The sequence below is a fragment of the Cibotium barometz genome, chromosome 27 (genome assembly GCF_041138505.1).
Source record: "Cibotium barometz isolate CiBa-2024 chromosome 27, ASM4113850v1, whole genome shotgun sequence".
In the NCBI taxonomy this organism is placed as follows: Eukaryota; Viridiplantae; Streptophyta; class Polypodiopsida; order Cyatheales; family Cibotiaceae; genus Cibotium; species Cibotium barometz.
Window position 1 is genome coordinate 16,330,162 of NC_141072.1, and position 7,777 is coordinate 16,337,938.

A 7,777-nucleotide genomic window follows, 5' to 3' on the forward strand; every position below is an offset into this window, starting at 1 on the left:
AGGCAAGGAGACGGCAATGACCATCGCAGAGGCTGAACAAGAAGAGAGTGTGCCACCGCACTTAGAACAATACAAAAGAATATAAGAAAGTTTGTACAAAGTCTTGAAGATAACACAATACAAATGAAAAGAAGCTGCAGAGGAGCCCACTTACACAAAAGGAAAAACGTGGCTGGTAGATCCCAAACAAAGGATAAAATTCAAAGAGGATCCTCACCACCAAAAGGCTTGAGTAGAATGATTGACCAAGATAAGAGAGCAATCCAAGTTGGAAAAGACTAGCAAAGATATCATTGCCAAAATGCTGAAGAAGGGGCATAAGAGAGCAAAACAAACAGCTAATAGAAAGTGCTTCACCTATGAAGAAGAGGAGTCAAAGCCGTCCAAAAAACTAGAACACCGCCCTCCAAAAAAGCAAAGAGCAACTGAAGAAATCAGAGAAGAGCTGACATTAATCCCTAAAGTGGTAGCAGAGCCATTGAAGTCACATCCATACCTGCGATGACCACTCCTGCCAAGTTCGTGAGTCCCACAAGCTCTGAACAAATTAGACAAGCTGATGAATGGATCAAGACTCCACCATTCTCTCCATCACTACCACCCTCTTCTCCAGGCCATGTCCAAGAAGAAGTAGCTGCCCCAGAATCAACAATCACACCTGAACCTGAAGAAATAATTATGCAAGAATTTCCAGTAGAAGTGGCAACCACGAGCGAGGGTGTTGAAAAAGAATCCACTCCAATGGAGGCTGTTGAGAAAGAAGATACACCATCAATGTTCACACACGGAGAACCAACTCAGGTAGAGCTAACACAAGAAAGGCCCACACAGGTAGAAGTTATAGCTATGGAAGAGAAAATCCCTTCTGCTGTACAAGAAGAAAGGAGTGAAAGAGCAGTGCAAGAGCAAAAACAAGCCAAGGAAACCGCTCAAGAGGGAGAACCACGACAAGAAGCGGATGCTAAAGCAGAACATCCAAAACAAGTGGGAAAAAAAGTACAAAGAGCCACAGTGCCCACACAAGTGGAGGAACCAAGTGCCACACAAGAAAAGCCGATCCAGTACATAAGAAAAAGGCAATCTACTTGTCATATGGGTTGGGAAGGCTCCAAGTGCTCCGATAACAATAGAAACTATGCAACTAGGCTTCATCTGAACAAAAAAGCAGGGTCTTCAAGAGGTACTACAAGCTTCTTGAACACTAGAAACTACCATTAGGAAGGGAATGGGATCTTGGAGGGCCTCTTTATTTAGCAATTTAAGAAAATGTTTAAAGCTTAAGCTAGCTTTGACCAAGCCTAGAAGAGTTGGGAAAAAAGGCTTTAAAAAAAAGTCTTTTCTATATTTTGGCTTTTAAAATAGGTAATTTTACCAAAAAGAGAGGCAAATTTTAAATTATCTTTTTTCCACCTCTCTCTTCTCTCTCTTGAACTAAAACCACTCTCTCTCACTTGGAGGTTATTAAAAGAAGCACTTTTCAACCCTTAATACTTCAGAAAAGTAGATTTTGCACATTCTCTCTCTGTACTCTCTCTCTAAAATGTGAGCAAACACACACACTCTCTCTCTCTCTCTCTCTCTCTCTCTCTCTCTCTCATATCAAAGTCACTTCTCTCTTCCAATCATTGAAAGGTACATTCTATTGCCTAGATCTGTGACAAAACATAGAGATCTCTTAAGGTTGCAGATCTTTGCACTCTCTCCCACTCTCTCTTCCTTTATTGTCACTATCTCTTCCCCCACTCTCTTTGTTGCTTCTCCATCTCCCACCTCAAGCTTAGAGCAATGGGAGTCTCTACTTTGCCTATGTGCAGTAGTATTTCTCTCTCTAGTACAACCATGACCTGCCATTTGAATTCAAAGTAGTCTACTTAGCATTCCCTCCCTTCTTTCCCTCCACAATATCATCCAAATCTCCTATCTTTGAGTATTCCACGGTTCTTCCCTCCATAGCCAACATTCTTTAGGTGTAGTTGCTACATTGTGAAACTCCATTACACCTTTTCTCTCTAATTACCTTGATCAAGCTCCATCTAAATGGCATTCAATCCACTTCCATTTTAGGACATTACTAACAGGCCAAAATGGTATCATCTTAATGCTAATTTAGAGCAAAAGTATGCAATCGTGTTAGTTGGCACATGCAATCCCAATGCTGTAGATCACTTCAGAGCATTAGGTGCAAAGCCAATCAATTTATGGGCTGTAGGTCATATTTACCTGAGCGATCCTCTCACAAATGCATCACCACCATTTTGCAATGTCACTTAGCTTCTATGTTTTATAGGTAATGGGTTCAAAGGCCTACTTGGTTACTACAAGAGATTGCACTCTTTGTTCTTAAATGAAATGGAAGCAAGAAGACAACTCTTTGCTGCATACTCTTCTCTACAAGAGAAGTATGCCAAAGACATTTAAAAAGTCCAAGACAAAGCCAAGGAGAAGTGCAAGAAGCTCAATGAAGAAGTGGAGAAGCTCACACAAAAAATAAGGTAGTAGAAGCAGGAGCAAGAGCAATGGTTGGGGACAACTACTTTCAACTTCAGTACACTACATGTAATATGCATCGTCGAATTGATCATCTCACACACATTCCCCTTAGCTTCCACGTCCACAAATGCAAGAGACAAGTGGTGTCATTGCTGTCTTCAAAGGGTGGTGCATGAAAGAAACGTATCCGGCAAACCAGGTATACTTAATGGTGTATGCTTACAACATGTTTTATATAATATTTGCAACTGATAAACTTTATTATCTCCTATTGGCAATTGGCAGGCATGATAATGGGAATCAATTCCAATATTCAAGCAGCAGGATATACACTAGTGCAGCACATCGTCAAGCCAAAGGAACTTGTGAAGCTATTGGATGACCCATCCAATGCTAGCATTGCCAAAGTTTTGCACCACAAGTATTTCTCTGAATTGAAGAACATTGTGTTGCCCTAGAAAATGATGGAGGTATGTGACAATGCGGGTATAAGTTTCAAAGCATACAAAGCTTTGTATAGAGTCATAATGTTAGGATACAGGAAAAAGGGATTATTTAGATTGCTACCAACACCCTATAGTGTGAGTCTGGCAAAGAAATGTGCCAATAATGATGTTGCCAACTTATTAGGTGGCTTTCAATGTGTGGATGATCTTATGCCCATGGAAGATAGCAAATTCTGCCACTACAACGAGTTCAACAATGTGTATGTTGCCTTAATGAAGCTTTAGAAGTCAATGATCAGGTTTTATGGGTTAATACAGGAGGAATGTGACGGTAAAGTCATCTTTGTTATGAAGCTTGACGAGTTTTAGGTTGTGAAAGATCAATGTTTCGAAAGGGTAAGCATTACTTTGATGAATAGGGCCTTGGTGGGATTGGATGTTGAGCTAAATGCCAACAAGAAGGGTAACACATGTTTTGGGTTTCAATTGGAGAAGAACATTTGGTGGCTGGTAGCTTTTCATCTCCCACATGAAACACATTAGTTCCTCAAGCGGTATTTCAATCACACTCCAATTGTTGATGTTGTTCGACAATAACAAGAAGGACAAAAATTTTAAGGTTTCAGGTTTGGGTACTTTCCAAGTTGAATGGCACTTGGTAGGAGACTCGAAAACTCTGAAGTGTATGCTAGGTTGCAAGCAAGGAGCTATGACTCTGTTTCCATGCATTTATTGCTACCATAGTAAAGTATTAAATGACCACTAAACGCGAGGGTGCCAATGCCAACAAGTCAAAGGGTGGAAAGGGAAAGGGTGGCAAAGGTGCAACAAACCCTACAAAAGGTGTCCCCGCTACCCAAACAGTGTGAGTAAAGCAATGCAATGGTTTCAAGGTATCCTTAGTTGTGACCAAAATGTACCCCCTAGTCGAGACACAAAAGAACCAAATTGGGATCCTATTCTACACATTCCACCAGTAAATGTGTATGTGTGCACCCTTCACTCACGTTTAAGAACTCTTGACAAGTTACTAATGCTCCACATTAATTATGCTTGGAATATGGAGCCTACAGAAAGAAGGGAACAATGTATAAAAGAACTTGAGGCCATTCTATCAAGTGTCGATCTCCATGGCGGTGTAGTTGAGCTAACAAAGGATAAGAAGGCCTCAGGCAGTACACATGATTGACCCAATAAGATATGTATAGGTGGTAGTAAAGCCAGACATTTGCTTTCAACTATTATGATTCCCAAAGTCCCAATGAGTTTTAGTTAGGTGTGTGACATAACCACCTACAAAGCACTATAAACATAAAAAGTCACAACTTGAAGTTCATTTCTCATTCTCGCGGTTTAAAAGATCCTCTCTAGTGCACACAAGCAAGCTCTCCTCTCTTGCATGGCATGGATGACTCGCAGCCCGAGACCACTACATGTACCATAGGCACCACCACCACCCAAACTGTTGCAAATCCACAACATGCAAAGTCTATTGCAACAAATTCCTTGCCTATTCTATCTGGCATGACCATTATGAGTGAGGAAACGCAATCTCCCCTAGCGGAGACCCAACCTCCACAATCCACCCTTGAAGTCAAGTAGCCTCCGCATGCATTGAGTACAAATGATCAAACAACAATGCATCACATATTTGGTGATCTTCAACATATTCATGTAGCTATCCGCACGACTTTGCCTGATCCACCTGTCCTATTAGCTCTACATGCAAAAACAAGAGCAGAGAAGGAAACAAGGACCTCTGAAGAAGAAAATAGAGGCCCTCTTCTCCAAGCAAGTCTGGCCAGCGCCCAAAGCAAAGCGTTAAAAGAAATATACCTCGCAACCCTAAGTCAAAAGCGTGAGAGGCCAAGAAAAGAAGGCAAGCTGAGAGAGGAAGTGCAGAAAAGTAGACGCAGAGAAAGAGGCTCAGAGGAGGCAGAGGAGGAACAAAGGAAGAGAGACCAAGAGGAGTGGGCAAAAGCAGAGGCTCAAAGATCCCACCTCACTAATCTACAAGCAAGATTAGAGGCGGAGAAGAAGGTAGTGGTGGCAGAGAGGGCACAAGCCGCCTAGACAGATGCGGGTGGGAGCTCACACCCTAGAGGAATCTCTCTACGTCCAAAAAAAGTGCTAAAATAAACAAAGACATTTTAATCCTTGAGGAGCAGCGATTACAAGAAGAGAGGAGGAAAAAATATAGAAATGATCCTCCTCAATGGGCCTGATGGGAAGCTCTATCACCACCAACAACAACACAAAAAAAGCAAAGATGGAGGCCGGGAACAATTGCTCTTTACAAGATCAAAAAATATCAAAAGAGCACAAAGCCTATTATCCCAAAAGCCGCTTTCTCTAGAGTTCTCAGAGAAATAATGGATGAATACAGTGACTCAATCACAAGGATACAACGCAATGCCCTAATGGCCTTACAAGACGCTACAGAAGATATCATTGTTTCTCTATTCCAAGACGGCGCTTCATGTATCCAAGAGGGTCACATTGAAAAACACTGACTTGGAATCAGCCATAAGATTAAGGGATGAGAATTACCTTTATATGAATTAGTCTCTCTTTGTAACTAGTCTCTTAACAGTTGTAATCTTTTGATATACTATCAAACAACGAAACCACTTTTGTCATTTGTCTTCGTTGTCTAATTGTCTTTTTGTATTTGTATATTGTACTTTTCAAGTTGTTTAATTTAAGTGATGTACTGTGGTGTGGTTTAATTTCCTCCATTTGTAGCCGCAACGGCTCCCCACGACCTCCCGATAGTCGGGTGGGGTGATGGGGACAAAATATTGCCAAAACAAGGTCTCAAGTGGCTCACGTGGACTCGACGGCACATGGACATGTCAAAATACATTTAAAAAAAAACCCCTATGTGCCACGGGTTTTTAATTTTTTTTTCTGGAATAGGTTTTTTTAAAAAAACAATTTGGCATGAGTTTTTTAAATTTTTTTTTTGGGTATATTTTGTTGTGCCCATGCACCTTTGAGCCCCTGTGAGCCCCCTGAGACCCCATTTCGACAAGATTTTGCTTCCACTACCCCACCCGACTGCCGGGAGGTCATGGGGCGCCATGGCTGCTACAAATGGAGGAGTTACATTTAGAATGAACAATCCAAAAAGAGATAGTAAAAAAACAAATGAAACACATTTCAAATGAAACACATTTCAAATGAAACCAATTTTACATCATGGAGCATTTCTCGCTTTAGGGTTAGTTCAACCCTTGTGCTAAGCTCAGGGTGCATTGGGAGAGGATTGTTGCGACGGCAACGGGACTATGCAAAAAATTGAAAAAGCCCCACAGATTTTTGTAAATCTTGATGTAAAACTACTGTCCTATGTTGTAAGCAGAATTTATTAGAATTATCCTAGGCAGTGAGTTGTGAATGAGAGGAAGCCTACAAGGCGCCCATGTTGTAATATTTTGGCCGGTCAAATTGTAAGTGAGTATAAAGGCCAAAATAAGTGAGAAGGAGAGGACCAATTTTTGAAGAGAGATAAGCTACAGCAACGTGTATTCTAAGAGCTCTATTTTCCCTGATTTTATGCGAAATTCACGACCAATGTAAGTGATTTGGCTGTTCTATCAATCGTCAATAGATTGCATTGTTCTTGCTCTACAATTTGGTGTATTAAACTGTCAATTTGTTCACCGTGTTAGCACTTGAAAAGTTCACTTAATTAAGTGCTTTGGGTAATCAAATTAAGTCTGTTTTGACATCTGATTATTGGAGAATGATCTCTACGTGATTCTACACGGTTTCCTATCCATAGAATTCAGTTTTGGATTAGTGTGAGATTAGTCATTTAATCAAGTAATTAGTCACTAATCTCTTCCTAAACTAAAATTGAAGGCATGATTGTGACCTCTAGAGTTCGATGATTGTATGTATGCAATTTCATGCTGTTCCGCCAAGGGAATGACCTTAGTGTGTCAAGGTTTAGCTTTAGGCTAATAAAGCGATTAGTGAGTAATCAAGAGTGAGTGAGCTTTTAATTCCATAAGCTGTAGTTGTCACTGTCCTGTAGATTCCATAGTGCTTGACAAGCCTATGCAGTTTCCATGCCCTAGCCGGGTAGCTTCCCTGCGTATTGACAAAGTGTGTTAGTGCGTAGCAACCTACTCCTGTAGAAGATTTTGAGTCAGACACCACTCATAGTCACACGTCATTTGCTTCATGGTTCAGCTCTCGAAAAGAGATGTGGATGTGTGGAGCATCGCAAGAAGGATCTTCTGATAATCAAGGCATTGTGCAGGATGTAGGTGATGAAGCCTATATTCCGGAACCATTTCCTGAATTAGAGTTAGAACCTCTTGGATGGAATGACATATTGGCCACTTTAGATGTAAGTGTCAATAATGTGACCCCTACTATCTTCTGTGATGAAGAGGGTTACGATATTGTACCAATCCACATGCTAAGTATTGTTTCCGAAAAAGAAACTGATTCAATGCTAGAAGAGCAAGAAGCTATTGCAATTAGACTTGCCAAGCAAGTAGACGAAGTTTCGATCCATGACCTCAGTGGAAATGAGAAGGAAGACAATGAAGGCTATTATGATGCCTCTGACGAGTTCGAGGAAGAGGAAAAAAACATAAAAATAGTAATAATGAGATTAAGGGAGGGTCGAGAGGTGGAGCTACCCTCTTACACATTGACAAATTGCAAAATGAAACAAAACAAACAAAAGCAAGGACACTCAAGGAGTCATAAAAGAAAATTGATGCCTAGGATTGCTGACAAAAAGAGTTATCTTATGCTGGTAAATGCGGATGACTGTGTCAAGAACAAGGTCACGGGAAGATATGACTCTGAGAAAAACAGAA

The 7,777-nt window shown here is 40.9% G+C and overlaps 1 pseudogene; it reads left to right on the plus strand.

The window, feature by feature from the left end:
• Positions 1-501: 501 nt before the first annotated feature.
• On the plus strand, positions 502-4,212 carry LOC147623095 (uncharacterized; annotated as a pseudogene).
• Positions 4,213-7,777: the final 3,565 nt, after the last annotated feature.